This window comes from Zophobas morio, unplaced genomic scaffold (assembly GCF_036711695.1).
Source record: "Zophobas morio isolate AGI-343-1 ecotype UQ-CSIRO unplaced genomic scaffold, CSIRO_AGI_Zmor_V1 ptg000011l, whole genome shotgun sequence".
In the NCBI taxonomy this organism is placed as follows: domain Eukaryota; kingdom Metazoa; phylum Arthropoda; class Insecta; order Coleoptera; family Tenebrionidae; genus Zophobas; species Zophobas morio.
The window spans coordinates 10,250,223-10,269,406 of NW_026972116.1; positions in this window are offsets into that span (position 1 = coordinate 10,250,223).

A 19,184-nucleotide genomic window follows, 5' to 3' on the forward strand; every position below is an offset into this window, starting at 1 on the left:
TCGAGGCAGATGTACAGTGACTAACCTTTGCTTATTAACGCAATTTATTGCTGAGACATTTGATGCCAACTCACAAACAGATGTTATTTACATGGATCTCACTAAGGCGTTTGACAAACTTGATTATAGTATACTCAGTTTTGTCCCCTCATTAATTTACTTTTTCAATTCTTATCTTTCTGGTAGAAAAAAGTATGCTACTTCGGATGTTCCGCAAGGGTCGGTTTTGGGTCCGTTTCTGTTTGTCCTTTTTATCAATGATCTTGTGACCGAACTGAATGTGAAATCTTTGCTCTATGCTGATGACTTGAAAATTTTCGCTAAAATTCCGATGACTGCAGATTTCTTCAAGCAAACCTAGACAAAGTTGAAATATGGTGTAGGGATAATAAGCTTGTATTGAAGTATAAGAAGTGCTTTATAAAATCTTTTATTTTAAAGAAAAAAATTGTTGTATTTGATTATAAGCTTCAAGCTAACACAATTTCAAGACCTGAGATTATAATCGATTTGGGCGTTGCCTTTGATAGTAATTTGGTAGGTATTTAAAACCCACATCTCTAAATTTGTTCTTCAAGTTTTTAAGATTTGCGGTTATATTGTTCGTAATTCCAAAGATTTTACTAATACAACGACTCTAATTAGGCTTTTTGTTGTACTAATTGGCCCTAAGATTGAATATGCTGGTGTAGTCTGGTTTCCTCATTATGTCTCTCATATAGATTTGCTTGAGAGAGTTCAGCCAAGGTTTTTGAAGTTTTTATGTTTCCGTTCTGATGATGTTTTCCCTCCTGTTGGTGTTGCTCAGAGTACGCTTTTAAAAAGATTTTCTTTGAAATCATTTTAAAATACGGTTCATTGATGACGTCATAAAATTGTTGGTGGGGATGATTAGGCAAATTTTGATTAGTATTTAACCATCTACTTGATATTTCTAACATACAAACAAAATTTGACAACAATCGGTACGGTTTCGGAGTTTACGTGTTTAATAAAAATGGATACAGACAGACGGAAACGGAAGACTACTTTTTTCGTACTAGGGGAGTCATGAAACGTCAAGAAAACATAAAATTGGCAATTCGTCCGATGAACTCAATTACTATACTTCCTTAGCTTACGCTCGGAAAGTACAAATATAGGTAATGAGGATTACAGCAAGAAAAAATATTTCCTTAGCTTACGCTTGGGAAGTCAAAAGAAGCCACCCAGCCACCGATGCTGCGGAGATGTGATTAGACTAACGCTTATACTAGTATAAAAGGTGATCATACAATTTGGATTTTTTTTTGCTAAAATTTGGATATCTAGGAGAAAAACTGGGGATTCGTACATTCGTAGCAGTATATATTATTGTATAACATTTTAATCACTTTAATATAGAATCTATTGAGATAACGTGATCAAATTCTTGGTAGGGATGATTAGCCAAATTCTGGTTAGCATTTTACCATCTGCACGATTCCAAATATGCATATAAAATTTGACAACAATCAGTCTAGTAGTTTTGAGATTATCTGTCTAGTAAAATTGACACAGACAACAGACGACAAACAGATAACAGGCGACAGATAGAAAACAGACAAACGACAGACAGACAGACAGACAACAGATGAAACGTCGAAAAAACATGAAATTAGTTATTCATCGGATGGACCCTATTACAGTAGTTGCTTAGAAGTAAAAAATTCAAAATATAATGCAATACACACAATACATTTTACAATTTGTGTTAGAAACTTTGTACATGCTTTACGATCATAGACATGGTAAATGGTCGGTCATAATTTAACTGTTCTTCCATTCCAAAAATTTAATTACTTCACAGGCAAACAATTAAACTGTCTTTAAAACGAAATCTTAATGTATGATGGTGATTTCTAAAAATAATTAATTCTTAATAATTTGGGCTATATAATAAATTATCAAAAATTAACTGTAAGTTAAATGCAATTTTCCACGATTTCTGAATACATTTTTAAATTAGTGTCCAAAATGTAACCAATATAAAAATATCTGATATGTTCCAATCGTTTTTTATCACATTGTATTCTTAAATTTGCATCGAAATCGTCTTATACAGTTTGAATGTTCAAAGGTAACATTATTTGCTAACAAATTTTTAAGGTCGTTTTTCAAATCTCCATTTTTAAAACTTTTTCGTCAGACAACTGAAAGTTTACTTTTTAACCACAGGTGAAAAAATACATGACAAATTATGCAGTTTTCAGTTTTCTTTCGCCATAAAGTACGTCTTCTCTCATTACTTTCCTTTTTCAAACATCCATTAAACATTTCATTTGAAGTCGTATTCTCTATTTTTATCTGAATCTCACTACTCTAAAATTTTAGCAACAAATAATATTACTTCCCGAGCGTAAGCAAAGGAAGTATTGTAATCGAGTCCGTCGGTCGACTCTCTACTTTTACGTTTTCTCGATCTTTCATGACCCCTAGAAGACGAAGAAATAGGTCTCCTATTTCCGTCTGTCTGTCCGTCTGTCCGTCTGTCCGTCTGTCCGTCTGTCCGTCTGTCCGTCTGTCCGTCTGTCCGTCTGTCCGTCTGTCCGTCCGTCTGTCCGTCCGTCTGCCGTCCCGGATTTTTATTAGACAGATAATCTCCGAAAGTACTCGACCGATTGTTGTGAAATTTTGTACTTATATTAAGAATATCATGTAGATGGTAAAACGCTAACCAAAATTTGTCTAATCATCCCCACCACTAATGCGATGACGTCACTTCAAAATTGTACATAGTAAATGGGTTTTCAATTGTATAAAATAACATAGTCCTACACATGTAGTTTACAACTCTGAATCGACTTTTCACCCGAAACGTCCAGATTTTTGGAAAAAAAATCAAAATTATAAAACAACATTTTGAAATTTAATTTTTAATCTGCTAACCAGAATGCTTTGAAATGTTGCAGATGTTTTAAGGCTATAAAGAGCATAATAAATTTTTAGTCAAAAAATATTTGCTTATCCCCTCCAAAAACTTGATGACGTCAGCTCAAAAGTTTGTGGAATAAATCATATCTAAAATGTACAAAATATGATGAGTCTGTACTTGTGATCTATCACTCCATTCATATTTTTTGGATTTGCATATACAGGGTGACTCAAAAAAATTAATGAATGCGTAAATTTATTTTACTGATTTACTCAGAAACTACAAAACCGAATGCTTTGAAATCTTGCAGATGTTTTAAGGTTATAAAGAACATAATAAATGTTTAGTCAAAATATATTTGCTTATCCCCTCCAAAAAATTGATGACGTCAGCTCGAAAGTTTGCCGAATAAATCCTATCTAAACTGTAAAAATATGATGAGTCTGTACTTGTAATTTATCACTCCATTCATATTTTTTGGATTTGCATATACAGGGTGACTCAAAAAAATTAATGAATGCGTAAATATATTTTATTGATTTAATCAGGAACTACAAAACCGAATGCTCTGAAATCTTGCAGATGTTTTAAGGTCATAAAGAGCATAATAAATGTTTAGTCAAAATATATTTGCTTATCCCCTCCAAAAACTTGATGACGTCAGCTCGAAAGTTTGCCGAATAAATCATATCTAAAATCTACAAAATATGATGAGTCTGTACTTGTCATTTATCATTCCATTAATATTTTTTGGATTTGCATATACAGAGTGACTCAAAAAAATTAATGAATGCGTAAATATATTTTATTGATTTAACCAGGAACTACAAAACGGAGTGCTCTGACATCTTGCAGATGTTTTAAGGTTATAAAGAGCATAATAAATGTTTAGTCAAAATATATTTGCTTATCCCCTCCAAAAACTTGATGACGTCAGCTCGAAAATTTGCCGAATAAATCATATCTAAAATGTACAAAATATGATCAGTCTGTACTTGTGATCTATCACTCCATTCATATTTTTTGGATTTGCATATACAGGGTGATTCAAGAAAATAAATGAAAGCGAAAATTTATTTTACTGATTTACTCAGGAACTACAAAACCGAATGCTTCGAAATCTTGAAGATATTTTAAAATTATCATAAGCATGGTAAATTTTTGATCAAAATGTATTTGGTCGTCCCCCCTAAAAAATTTATGACGTCACCACAAAATTTTGCTGCATAAATCCTATCTAAAATGTACAAAATATGGTGAGTCTCTTCTTGTGATTTATCATTCCATTCAAATTTTTTCGATTTGCATATACAGGGTGACTCAAAAAAATTAATGAATGCGTAAATTTATTTTATTGATTTAATCAGGAACTACAAAACCAAATGCTTTGAAATCTTGCAGATGTTTTAAGGTTATAAAGAGCATAATAAATTTTTAGTCAAAATATATTTGGTTATCTTCTACAAAAAACTGATGACGTCAGCTCAAAAGTTTGCCGAATAAATCGTATCTAAATTGTACAAAATATGATGAGTCTGTACTTGTGATTTATCATTCCATTCATATTTTTGCATTTGCATTTGCAGGGTGACTCAAAAAAATTAATGAAGGCGTGAATTTATTTTATCGATTTAGTCAGGAATTACAAAACAGAATGCTTTGAAATCTTGGGAATATTTTAAAGTTATTATAAGCATGGTAAACTTTTGTTCAAAATGTATTTGTTCATCCCTCCTAAAAAAATTGATGACGTCACCCTTAAATTTTGCTGCATAAATCCTATCTAAAATGCAAAAAATATGATGAGTTTGTACTTGTGATATATCATTCCATTCATATTTTTTAGATTTTCTTAAGAGGTGGTTCAAAAACAGGCGCCGTATACCTGAGTAAATTGTTTCGTTATTTTATTGATTATAAGAAATCAATATTCAAAACGACCCAATTCATTTTCCCGAAAATTTGGGAATACAATAATTTTATTCTTAGTATTACACTACATCTATCCCAACTGATATACGTGTCCTTGCAAAAATGTTGATGACGTCATCACAATTTTTTTTTAAATTCCCACTACAAAAATGTAATGAGAAAAAAAAACACAATAGGCATGCAGTCGTCAAGTTTCCGACAGCGAGGGAAGTACTGTCTAAACTCTTTAGACCAATTTTTTTTTTGTTGTTATTCATATTATATTCTGACTATGAGGTTTTGTTATGTTTGCAAAATAAACTAAAAAATTATTACGAACGAAACAATAAACATTTCTTTCTTTTTTAATTTTCGTCGGTGTTCGTGTAATGCGCATATACATATATTTAGGTTCATCGTGGTGGGAATATAACCTCTAAAAAAAAGTACTTGTAGTCGTAATAATTAATCGCTCTTTAATTAAGGCCACCGTAGTCTTATCTACTTTTAACAAAAATATTTCACTTCAACTGAGACAAGTTTCGAGTAAATCCTGAAAATATAATTAGTTTTCTCCCTCTCTGGAAGCATAAAAATATCATATATCCTATGAACACCCTTGTGTAAAACTCAGCATAAAAATTAATTTCGGAAGAAACGACCCACTGACAAGTCAAGAGTTCATTAATCTGGACTCGCCGGCGCTTAAAAAAAACAGGCGCATCGCATCGTGATTCTGATTATCGTGATGTAACATCTTTAACATATCAATTTTAATAATCCAAAAATAGCCCAGAAATTCTGTTGGGAGGACGCCGCCTCGGCGTTATAAAGCGAAGTGTACACCGTTGGCAATATACCATGATCGAAGTTTGTTTCAGAACAGCTGAGCATTGCGGACTTCAACCTTATGGGGTGAATGACTCTGAGTTTGTTCTCTCTTATATAAGCTCCTTCGCAGATTTTCTTGCGAATGCGTATCAAAAAAGAGCCTGAGAAGAGATATTTATTTTTGTGGAAGTGCGCGATCCACTTAACGGTGTTTTCGAAGGGATTATATTGATTGAAATGTCTTCAAGGATACTGAAAAATCGACTGAAAGATAAATTTGTAAAGCAAGTTTACAGCTTTCAGGTAAAATGGATTGGCGTAACTTTTTACCCAATTTATGACCTGCAGTTTTAAAATTCTTCGGAAAAAAACGTGGAGAGCTAGATGAACAGTCTATACATGCAATGGTCATGATGTGGTCTTTTATGAGTGATTAGTGATTACTGATTAGTAAACTATCCTTTATTTTTAACGTAGGTATACCTACAGGTTATCCTAATATGAGAAATTTGGTTTTCTAATTTAATTCAAAAACTATCCAACGTAATATAAAATTTTATTAAAAAAAATTATAGTTTTAATTAATTAAAACAATATGTCAAAACAAAGTTTTAATTTACTTCTGCAATGTCCTTTATCTAACAAGATTTTTCAGTAGCGATTCTGTGTTTCTCGTGTGTATATAAAAGAGATAAAAAGTAGACACAGCTATACAAAAATTTGAGTGAATAAACAAAATACATAAAGAAACTATTCAGAAGAGGAGGTAAAATAATAGATACAACTCCGACAATTCGCACAGAAGAGTTTAGGAAAATATTGTATTGATTGCAGTTTTTCTCCAGGACTCTGAAATATTGATGACTGATAAATTTTTAAACAAAGCTTTATATTTTCAGATTTAACGTAAAACTGTACAAACTTCTTGTTTTATTTTTCCCCATTCATCAATTCAGCAGACTTTTAAACATTTCAGAAAAAAAAAACAATCAGCTCTCCGCTTTTGTTTTTTTTTTAATACATTTAAAACGATAATTTTATATGTTATTGAACGAATCATTTTATCAGCAATTTTTGTTATAAAATTGATACAAGTTGTCACACAATAATAAAACCTGCGCAGGCTTCAAACGCTGGAAAAAGGTGAACTCACTGCAAAACACTTAAGTAAATTCTAAAACGACCTTTGAAGAAAAGAATTTAAGAAGGGCTATTATCAAGAAAAAAATCAGCGTGAGGTAAGTAGTAAGTAAAAATAAAAGTTATAAGGCTTTTCGTTTGGTATGTGTATATTCTGTTCTAAAATTTTCATTAAGCAAGTTCTAACTAAACGGTGAAAACCTTACGGAAACTTTGGCGCTATGGATAATTTAATACTCAAAAAGTACGGAATTGTAATTTATTTTTACCAAAATTGTACACGATAACTATATTTTCTTGAAGAATACATTCTGTAAAAATTAGTTGATTGCCAATGAGAAAAAGAAATTAACAAAACTTTATTTATGAATTCTGAAATATCAAAGATATACGACAAAATGAGATAGTTGACAACGTTGTTTTTTAATGACGTTAAATTCGTAAAGACTTCATTAATACATAGAATTTTTTATTTTTAGTTAAGTCATTGGCACATTTGTTTTCCTCCGAGATAAACTGAAAAATTAAAGTTATGTCAGTGATATGATACATTATATCAAATATAATTTTGATGATTAAGATCATTTCCGACAGCATTATATTTTGTGATAAATTTAAATGTTACAGTTTAGAGCATAGTGATGGTTAACACCGTTTGTCCTAAACAAAATAAAATATTAGTTTTTTAAGATGTATAGCACTGCAGCTTTAGTTTTCTCTTGATTCTGGGGTTGTGAAAGTACGCCACTATTTTTATTTTATTAAAAATAAAACATATATACAAACGATATGTGGTTTTCTGAATCAACAGAACTATAGATACGAAGAATTTTTCATTAGAAGTAAAGTGACTTTTCTAATACATTAATAAATCTAACACATGTGCGATACTAGTTAGGCTATAATGAAAACTGTCATTATTGTACACTGCAGCTGTAATGTTACTTTACAGCTCTTAATATATGTGACCCAACATACAAATAAATGTATACATAGTGTACTACACATACTGTATTAATTTCGATTGTATTTACATACACACATATTGAGAAAGTCATCAAGTTGGCCTTGATTTTTAGTAAACATTGTGAAGTATGTCTACAATAAACCTAAATCGACAACACGGAAATGTCAATTATACAACACAATATAAATTAACAAAACACATACGTTTTTCACTACCTACATTTTCTTTTATCAAAAAAGCAACGCCAACTTAATAACATTTTCAGTTGAAAACTCATTATCTATTACTTACATCTTAATAATCAAAAATCAAGTTGCAGTAACAGGGACAACTTATTATTTTTGAACTTACAGCCTCGAAGTTGTGAAATCTTTAAACATGTTTTGTTGTAGTTTTACTTCCCGATCGCTATTGTAATAAATCCATTTGATCATTTGATGATTGGTCAAAGTCAAGTTTTCTTGACATTTTGTAACATTTAGAACATGAAAAAGTATGCCTATCATCTGTTAGTTGTCTGTTTCTCTGTCTGTCTCTGGTTGTTGTAAGATTTTATATACATATATTTTAACATACTGTGTAGATGGTAAAACACTAACCAAAATTTATCTGGTCATTCCTGTCAAAAACGTGATGATTTCATCTCAAAATGTTGCTAAATAAATCAGTAAAATATACATATTATATGTTCCTATGGTTCCACCACAATAATACAAGAAAATTTTACGATTTATCTTCCAAATTACAATACCGAATGTTCTGAAATTTTGTAGATACACCATTTAATACATAGAGGTAGAATGACAGGAGGAAGCATGCCTCATTGTGGTCGGTCGGTTAAGTACAGAGGATCAGAAGCACTGCCGTTTGGTTTAAAATGGATTGGAGTGTAACTAAGTATTTGCTTAATTTTATGGTATAAAAACAAAAATATTTCTTGCAACATAAAAACTCAAGTAAATTTTATTGCTACTGCTCTTATATTATTCATTTTATATTACCTCATTAAATTATTTTTGTGTTTTATGCTCAGTACCCGGCAAACGCTTTCCAACACGCCACTGAAATAATCAGGTTCATGGAGAAGCTGGAAGAGTCATTTAGGAGAGTCTGGATTCTATGCAAAATGCATACCGCATGCATATTTAGCATTTTTTCTATTTTTCGCATATTTCGAAAAACTGTAAATACCTACTAATTTGTATTTATTGCGGTCCGCTGCATGTTAATAACTTGGTTTAAGGCTTAAGATGGATTAAGACTAAAATTTTTATGATCTGACTTTCCAAATCCAATAAAAAGGGGGAAAGTTGATATGTAGGTATACTTGACAAAAGAAATGAGATAAATTACTCATTTTTCAGGGTGAAAAAATTTTCTACAAAGTATGCAGCAAGACAATAAGTTCCAAAATTAATTAATAGGTGCAATTTATAAATGAAATTATATTGGCACCAAATTTACTAAAAAAATATGTCTGCATTTTAATAAAAATAAGCATTTTTTTTTAATATCGATCAAATGACACTAATACTTTTTTATTAGTTAAAATTGTAATGAGTGTTGAAAACCGTGCATATTTTATAAAAATGTATACATACATATTTCAGTCTTTTTGGGTTCATATATATGCGCATATTTCAGAAAAAATTTGCGCATACAAATCCGGACTCTATTATGACCCTAGTCGAATGCGCGGTGCCAGGCACTTTTTTAAACAATCTTCTCTCCTCTTATTCTACCTGCATGATTTAAGATAATCGTGAACATGGTAAATCACCATTAGGTAAATCGCGTCATCTCAAAATTTTAGAAATTTTTAATCTCATACATGGTGAGTTAGCTAAAAATGGACACAGGACACCTCACATAACTTTTTTATTTATGAATCTGTGATAATGGAATTTAGTTTATAAGTAAATACGGATGAGTTATATGTATGCATCATTTCATTTACCTAAAATAATAATAATAGTAATCATAATAAATCGCCACATTTTTATTTATGTGAATTTTTATTTTTATAAAATTGAAAAAAAACTCTGCAAAGCTTAATGTTTGTTACTTTTGATACGTTTTATTTGCTTTTGCATAAAAATATTTTCTTAAAGCATTTTCTGTGCTTTGTTTTCAGAATACCTTATTATATAAAGTAGGTAATGAATGAAATGATTTCATTTATAGTGTTTTTCTGAACAATCCGATCTAACTTGTTACCAAATTTTACGTAAAGTCGCACTAGACCGAAAACTAAATGTTTTAAACGGTTAAATATCTTGAGAACCAATTGCACAAATCAACTGAAATTAGGTACAGGCGTACAAGAAATTGTGCTTTACTTATTTATAAAAAAAAAAATAAATTTTTACTTCATTTGTTTTCGAGATGCATTTTTGAATAGGCCTTTTTTTCTGAATTCATTGATACAGCACAATCATATTTTCTTTCTGATTAATGACAAAATAAATTATTAAACAATAATTAAATAAATTAATAGCAATTATTAATTTCGATTAATGTTAAACAATAAACGAACTAACCAGTAACAACCGAAACCAAAATTAAAATTCTGTTTTCTACCAAAGATGCTCAAAATCCTCTGCATTTACTTCCTGGCAGTAAACAAGCCGCTGAATAAAATTTTGTAGTGAATTAATGAGAATTTCTGGATGAATGCCAGCAATTTCGTTACGTAGGTATGCGTTCCTGTAAGTCTTCAATGTGAATTGATCTATTGATACAAACGCGATTCTTCAAATAGTCCCACAAAAAAAAAATCAAGCGGAGTCAAATCCAGTGATCTGGCAGGCCACTCATCATAGTACCCCTTCGGCCCATTCATCTGCCAGGAAAAGTTTCATTTAAGTACTGTCGCACTTGACGTGCAAAATGGGGTGGAGCAGCATCTTGTTGAAACCAAATAGTTTCTTCTGTTGGTAGCTCCGGATTTTGGTAATTAGGAAACAATTCGCTAAGTTTAGGCACTATACAGCCTTAAGTACCCTTCAGAATTTAAATTCCCATTAATAAAAATAGGACCAATTATATGGTAACCAATAAAATCGCACCAAACATTCAGTTTTTCTGGACGGTGTGTTTAGATTTGCTCCATCCATTATGGATTTGTGTCAGACCAGTACCTGCAGTTGTGTCTGTTCACATGACCACTTAAACAAAATATAGATTCGTCATAAAACAAAATCTTGTTGATAAAATTTCCGTCTTGTTGTTAAGTATCTGTTCATAATAATTTCGGTAAATAATTCAACTCTACGATCAAAATCATCTTCGTTTAGCTCTTGTACCAAATGGATTTTGTATGAGTGAAACTTTTCCTGTTTCATTATTGTTTGAATTGATTTTCTACTAACACTGTGATGCAGCGCTAATTGTTGCACTGAAGTTTCATTAAATCTTCGTAGGGTTTTTGAAACCGTAGACTTAGAAGTGGGTTCTCGCTCAGGACGAATTTCCTTGAAAAGTGTTACTACTTGAGCAAAACTTTATCTTTTGTCACCGTAATCTATAGTCATTAATAATAATTTGGTGCGCTCAGTTTCACTTAGATGCACTATTTTTGCACGAAATATGATTAGCCTTCATGTGGTTAGCTTTATTGTACAAAAAAGACTTTTTTCTTTTCTTCAAGTTCACGCATATCCAGCATAGTTCATATTACACAGAAAATATAAAATGTCAAGATTTTCACATTACGAACTCATTTTTATGAAGAAAAACTCAAGAGAACAATTGTTGACGTACATAGCGTTAATTCGAGAGAGAGTGAGAACACTAGCCTATGGACGACTTGAGGTTACCCGCATTAGTCCGGTCTCTAACGACATACCTATGTGTACATTTATTGTGTTTATAACCAAGCACTATCAACTGTAAATAATATTAATGACGTACACAAGACCAATAAAATGGTTGAATTTCTATTATGTCATGCAAATAATATAGAAATGTTCTTGGTTCTGCTTTATAGTTTACTTGTCAGGTCGCTGCTTGATTGCGGCACAGTTATCTGGTCGCCCTATCATCTAATAAACATTAGAAAACTAGAAAATGTTCAAAAACATTATGTAAAGTGCTTGTGCTTCAAATCCGATATAAATTATGAAACTAGTAATTACACTAATTACAGTCATTTACTAACCACGTTACGTTAGTTTATCTGACTGGAGTGTTCGTGAATCTACTTTGTTGTTTTATTAATCTCCACCGTAAAAAGAGCAGTGTTATAATTATAGCATAACTTTGAAGCCTTTGTTTGTCTGTGACATTGTATTTCCCAAACAGATGAACCGATTTCAATGTGTTTTTTTTTTGTTTGTTTCAAAGTTGGTGTAATCGGGAGGGTTCTTAGATATGTTTGATGATAATCACTTTAGCCATTTCAAGATCATCAGCTCATGACACAGCTGATGTAGGAAGTAGGAATCAGCCTGACCTGACTTAACCGACGACAATAAAACTCTTATAAGAGACATTTTACAGAAGCTCAATGCAAATACATATTTGACTGCATTACAGCATTAAAATATCACGTGACCGACTCTATGCCAACCGGACGTCGCTAAACGCCTCGTTAAATACGTGATTAACTTAATCTCTATTTCTTTTCTTGCAACGTACAATTTGGCGGTGGAGGCATGCAATGCCGAAACTAGCTATAGGCCCAGTAGGCCCTTGCCTAGGGGCGCCAAATTCGTCCAAAAATTATGTTCTATAGTTTTGGAAATTTCAGCAGTAGTACAATAGCAAGAGATATTTACAACTTAAGTTGTCGCGTGCCGGTAATCCCCAGATGATATAAACCAGAATAATCCAGGTCCGGGCAGGGACCATCGTTACTTATGAACGGAAATGACCATTATTTTATGAGTACAACTACCTGCCAAATGATCTCAGACAAATTCGAGTGAACTGGTGTGAGCCATAAATATTTCTTACCATTGTACTACTGTCCGTCTTGTTATCGTCAATAAAATTTTATATGGTAGAATGAAATTTCCAAAACTATACTAAGAATTATGTCATATTAATCTTTTTTTTTTATTTTGAACGGAAGCTCAGAAACATGTAACCGGTGCGCCAGGTTTTTGAATGTTTATTTTATTTTGAACTTACATAATATTTATAGATTTATACATATCTATTATATACCTACATGTATAATCTCGAATTTTGTTTCTTTTTTTTTATATTTTATCATAGTATCTGTTTTGCATACTTAAAAAATTGGTCTAAAGAGTTTAGACAGTACTTCCCTCGCTGTCGGAAACTTGACGACCGCATGCCTATTGTGTTTTTTTCTCATTACATTTTTGTAGTGGGAATTAAAAAAAAATTGCGATGACGTCATCAACATTTTTGCAAGGACACGTATATCAGTTGGGATAGATGTAGTGTAATACTAAGAATAAAATTATTGTATTCCCAAATTTTCGGGAAAATGAATTGGGTCGTTTTGAATATTGATTTGTTATCATCAATAAAATAACGAAACAATTTACTCACGTATACGGCGCCGGTGTGTAATATGAGAGGCAACTGAAAATCGTTTATGTATAAACATTCTTAATTTAAGATGACAAGCGTAACAGCATACGTGAGAGTCAAACAGAGAAACTGTAAACAAAACGACCATCGGTTTTATTGCTTCGACTTCCGCTTATTATATAAAACATTGGGTTTTATTTTAATTCTTGACGGTGAAATTCACAATTGGTTGATTATAAACATGTCTATTCCACATTCGCGGAACCTAGTCAGCGCATAAAACAAATGCACGTCTGTAATGTTAAAGTCGATGTAAATAAGCGTGCTACCCTTATGTTTCAACCGAGTTTTTACTTTAAAAAATTTTGTGTCTACCAAATTGGGTTGGTCCAATGTAATACTAATAATAAGTGTTGCCTTTAATTTAATCAATAAAATAAATTGACTTCATTAATTTTTTTGAGCCACCTCTTAAGAAAATCTAAAAAATATGAATGGAATGATAAATCACAAGTACAAACTCATCATATTTTTTGCATTTTAGATAGGATTTATTCAGCAAAATTTAAGGGTGACGTCATCAATTTTTTTAGGAGGGATGAACAAATACATTTTGAACAAAAGTTTACCATACTTATAATAACTTTAAAATATCTCCAAGATTTCAAAGCATTCGGTTTTGTAATTCCTGATTAAATCGATAAAATAAATTCACGCATTCATTAATTTTTTTGAGTCACCCTGTATATGCAAATCCAAAAAATATGAATGGAGTGATAGATCACAAGTACAGACTCATCATATTTTGTACATTTTAGATATGATTTATTCCACAAACTTTTGAGCTGACGTCATCAAGTTTTTGGAGGGGATAAGCAAATATTTTTTGACTAAAGATTTATGATGCTCTTTATAGCCTTAAAACATCTGCAACATTTCAAAGCATTCTGGTTAGCAGATTAAAAATTAAATTTCAAAATGTTGTTTTATAATTTTGATTTTTTTTCCAAAAATCTGGACGTTTCGGGTGAAAAGTCGATTCGGAGTTGTAAACTACATGTGTAGGACTATGTTATTTTATACAATTGAAAACCCATTTACTATGTACAATTTTGAAGTGACGTCATCGCATTAGTGGTGGGGATGATTAGACAAATTTTGGTTAGCGTTTTATCATCTACATGATATTCTTAATATAAGTACAAAATTTCACAACAATCGGTCGAGTACTTTCGGAGATTATCTGTCTAATAAAAATCCGGGACGGCAGACGGACAGACGGACGGACAGACGGACGGACAGACGGACGGACAGACGGACAGACAGACGGAAATGGGAGACCTATTTCTTCGTCTTCTAGGGGTCATGAAAGATCGAGAATACGTAAAAGTAGAGAGTCGGCCGACGGACTCGATTACAATACTTCCTTTGCTTACGCTCGGGAAGTAAAAATATAAATAAAACTGTTCGGTAAAATTGAATTTTTATGTGTAGGGGAGGGGCGCATAACGCAAGGTTCGCCTATACCTAAATATTCTTTGGTTTCGGCACTGGAGGCATGCTCGTATGGGAAGGCATTTCTTTGGAAGCTCGTACAGCCCTTATAACGTTTCTGGAAGGTAGTACAAACGCGGACAGGTACATAAGGGAATGTCTTGCAGAACATGTGATACCTTTTGCCCCATTTGTTGTGAAAAATTTCTTCGTAATGCATGATAATGCTCGCCCGCATTTTGCTGAAATCACTTGTTGTACGTTCAGGATGTTGGTATCCAGGTTTTGAGGTGCCCACCCAGACGTCCAGTCCTAAACCCAATAAAGCATGGTTGGGACAACCTAGAAGGAAGGATTAGGAGCAACTAGCGCGAGTTTCACACCGTGGTTTAGCTAGACCAGGCGCTATTGCATGAGTGGGACGAGATAGAGCAAGAAGAGGTTGCTGCAATGGTGCAAAGCATGCTATAAACAATGAGAGCTGTAATACAGGCTCGAGGAGTAAATACATGGTATTAAACCACGATTCTGCCCAGTAATTTGGCGGCTTTGCAGTGCCAGATTTATACAAAATTTATTTTAATTTAAAAAAAATCTTTTTTATATTGTTAGAAAAGTCAAATTTATATTTTTTATATTACGTGAATTGCACAATGGTATATACTGATGATATTTAAATACATTTTTTATTGAATTAAATACATGCTGTTATATTTAAAAAAAACTTAGTGTCTGGTTAATTTTGCATTAGAAACTAAACTCTCGTGTTTTAGTGATCACATTATGTCTTGAAAGTAGCGGATCACCCTGTTAACAAGTGCTATGCCCATTTTAATATTTTTGACTTCGCACTATCTAAATATAAGCTAAAAATTAAGTCATCTCTTAACATGTAATATAACACTATAAACTGTATCTTTATTCGTAGGATCAAATTCGTAAATATTTAAAAAACTCCATCTAAACAATTTTTGAATTTATGTTCTATAATACAAAAATGAGAAAAAAACATTGGTCCACAGTTATTTAGACAGACTTCCCTCACCTCTGAAATGCAGTCCAACAGATCCCGCTTTTTCGAAAAATTGTAAAATTGCAAAACTTTATTTATTTTATGATAACCTCTATAAGTAAAAAAATAAGAATACACGCTTTAACAAGTTGAGAACAAGCGTCTGGACAGCGTTCCTTTTGTATTAAAGTATAAGATAATGGTGATATTTTGTTTGCGAAAATTTGGGTGGATATGGTAAAAACTCAAAGCGACTTAATAAACCACAAGCCACAAGTATATTTTATTATTATAAAATTTAAATGACATTTATCATGCAAAATTTTGGGGTGGCGTCACCAAATTGTAAGTGAGAATGAGATAAATTTTGGTCGGCGTTTTACTCTCTACACAATAATATTCCTAACATACATATCAAGTTTGACAACAATAAGTCGGGTAGATTATTATCTATCTAATAAATATGGATGCAGGCGACAGACGACAGACAGATAGACGGAAACAGGGACCTATTTTTGCATCCTCTACTTGCTAAGCTTACGCTGTAGAAATAAAAACAAAATTGTTAATAGTTTTACTGCTAATAATTCATCAGTTTAAGCAAGATATCGATATAATGCATTCCAATTTTTGCATGAAAGTATAATTTTAACCATCTCGCATTCTTTACAAACATTTTTTTCTAAATTTTTGCCACAAAGAAGCAGTAACAAAATCTTTCTGACAAATAAGATAGTTTTACAATTTTCTTCATTGCATAAAATGTTAAAGGGTAAAATAAGTGTTCATTTATTTCCCTAGGGCATTAAAATTTTATTTTTTACAGTCTCAAAAAAACGTACTTCATAAAAAATGTAGGTATCACTCTTAAACCCAAGTGGATATGAAAAATAATAATATATTAAACAATTTATATTTATTATATAATTTCATTTTCAAATGTTCGTATAGCACTGAATCAAATATTTGTTGATGGAATAACCTACATCTTAACTGGCTAAGTAGGTTTTAACCGACTTACACCCTAATAATATTTACTAAAACTTTCACACTTACATTAACATTCTAACACAAAAATTAAAGGAATTGACAGCCCATGAAGATTCGGATTATGCAATCCTTTCAGTTCTAATTTAAAAACAAATTTCTATTTAATAAGGAGAAAAACAAATTGAATATATATATCAAACAGCTATTTTTATGTCTAATTAGACTATTCACATTACGTTAAGCAAACACAATTTCAAAATGCGATATTAATTTTTCAAGAAAATTTGACGAGTGAAGTTATATTTTAGACATATTTGTGTTGTGTTATTTCAAGGCATGTAACAGGTTCATCACAAAAAGAAATGTTTAACTTCAAAACTCCGTTATATTGTCAACAGAAATTGAGCGATAACTAAGTGAGAAAAGTTTCAAACAAAACTTTACTGCTCTAGTAGCAAACTTTTTTCAATAACTTATATATTATATATTATATATATTAAACCTCTAACCTCTACTTTAAACTAAGACGATTTGTACAACAAAACTTTCTTCAGTCCTTTAATTTTGATCCCTTTCCAACAAAGTAAAGATGAAAATATATTGTAAGACTAACTAAATAAGTATTGTTCCTATCAACTGAACTTCATCAACCGGAAATATCGGAAATTCAATTATATTGTAAGACTGACTACAAATATGGCTCTCCCTACTGTTTATCAGTGGCGGCTCGTCAGATGAGGCAAGTGAGGCGGCGCCTCACAGCATATATCTTAAGAACAGATTGACTTTATTTATAATTAATAAAGAGTTTTCAATGCATTTTTAGTTACAAAAATATGTTGAAATGGGAAATCTACATGATTTTTTATTTTTTACGCTTCCTGCTGACATTTTTCGTTGAAAACCGTACGATTTATGCGCCTAGTTCTTTAACTGAAGCGGCCAGAACGTCGGTTCACTTGAACCAGCGAAGCCCAATCACAGACACGGATTTCCATGGCTCAGCTCCTATACTCCTATACATGCGTTCGCTCGGAACTGAGGCGATATCTTCGGTGCTTCTCGGCCAATTTCGGCGTACTCATGAAACCATTTTTCCATTTATTTTACAGAACGGTAGGGTTGCGCGGTGCGTGGGTAATTAGCATGAACGTGAATAAAAACCCACGTGTTGGTGTTTCGTGTTTTTGTCTCTTTCATAGATACAGGGTACAGGTGAGTGAAAAATGAATCCCGAGTACGATATCGTCATGTTGCTTCTTGAACCGCCGTTTTCGCGGCGAACCGAGCTAGAACGTCGGCAAATTTTGCTAAATATCGAGCAGTCAAAACCGTTAATTCATTTAACTTCCACTGATAAGCGACAGAATCGTCAGTACTCCAAGTTTTTTAAGTCAACTTGGTACCTACGAAACATATAAATGGCTCTGCCGTAATATTTACACAACATCCCGGGATATAACGATTTAAAGAATTTCATCCGAAGTGCAAAATTACATGAAAGTTCCAAAGTACACATTAAAATTTTCATGGGCTTAAAACATTTAGAAAAGAACACAACAACTATTCCCGAATACCTCCGAGAAAGTGCTACTTTCAACAAAATTTTGACTTGTAAAAACATTGTTGATTCAATGTGTTATGGGTGTTATTATTATTATTATTATTGGGACCTACCACTGACCCGGGAATGACCGGTATTCAGGCAAGACTTCTATTATTACTAACTAGTATAACCAAGTAATATTACTATTATTGTCAAACTTCTATCATCGCCTCACCACATCAGACAGTCACGAGCCGCCACTGCTGTTTATAAGGCTGAATGGGGATAAGTATCTAAGTAAGTAAGTAATAAAGCTAGCAGGAACGTTAAACATGTCAAAGTAAAACACATTTTCAAAAATATAATGAACAGAATTTGATTCTTGAAATTTAGCAAATATGAAATGGGTCTTGTTTTTCCATACATTATTAACACCATTCTTTTTGTTAGAAAAGTATAAAATGCAGAGACATCTTCCTTAGATTTAAATGTATCAATAATCATATGTACAATATCTGTTTTCAAACATTTGTACATGGCTGTACTTTTAATGGCCTTGATCTTGATAATAAAGTGATTTTGTTAACTAAAATGTTAACCTTCCTAATAAAACATTACTATGCTTCAGAAATATATTTCCTGCTCAAACTAACAAGAAAAACAGGAATGGCAATGCACCAAACTTGACATGCATTGTCATTTCTTTTCGCTAACAAAGTGGACGTCATCAAAACAAAGGAAAGGCATTTTTAGAGTTTCAAGATTTTAGTCATTATGTATTTTATTTTATTTTATATATCCTACAAGTTTTTGTTAAATTAACAATTAATACGATTCATAAATATAGATGGTTAATAAATCAAACAAAATCAAGAACAAATCAAATTTGATACAT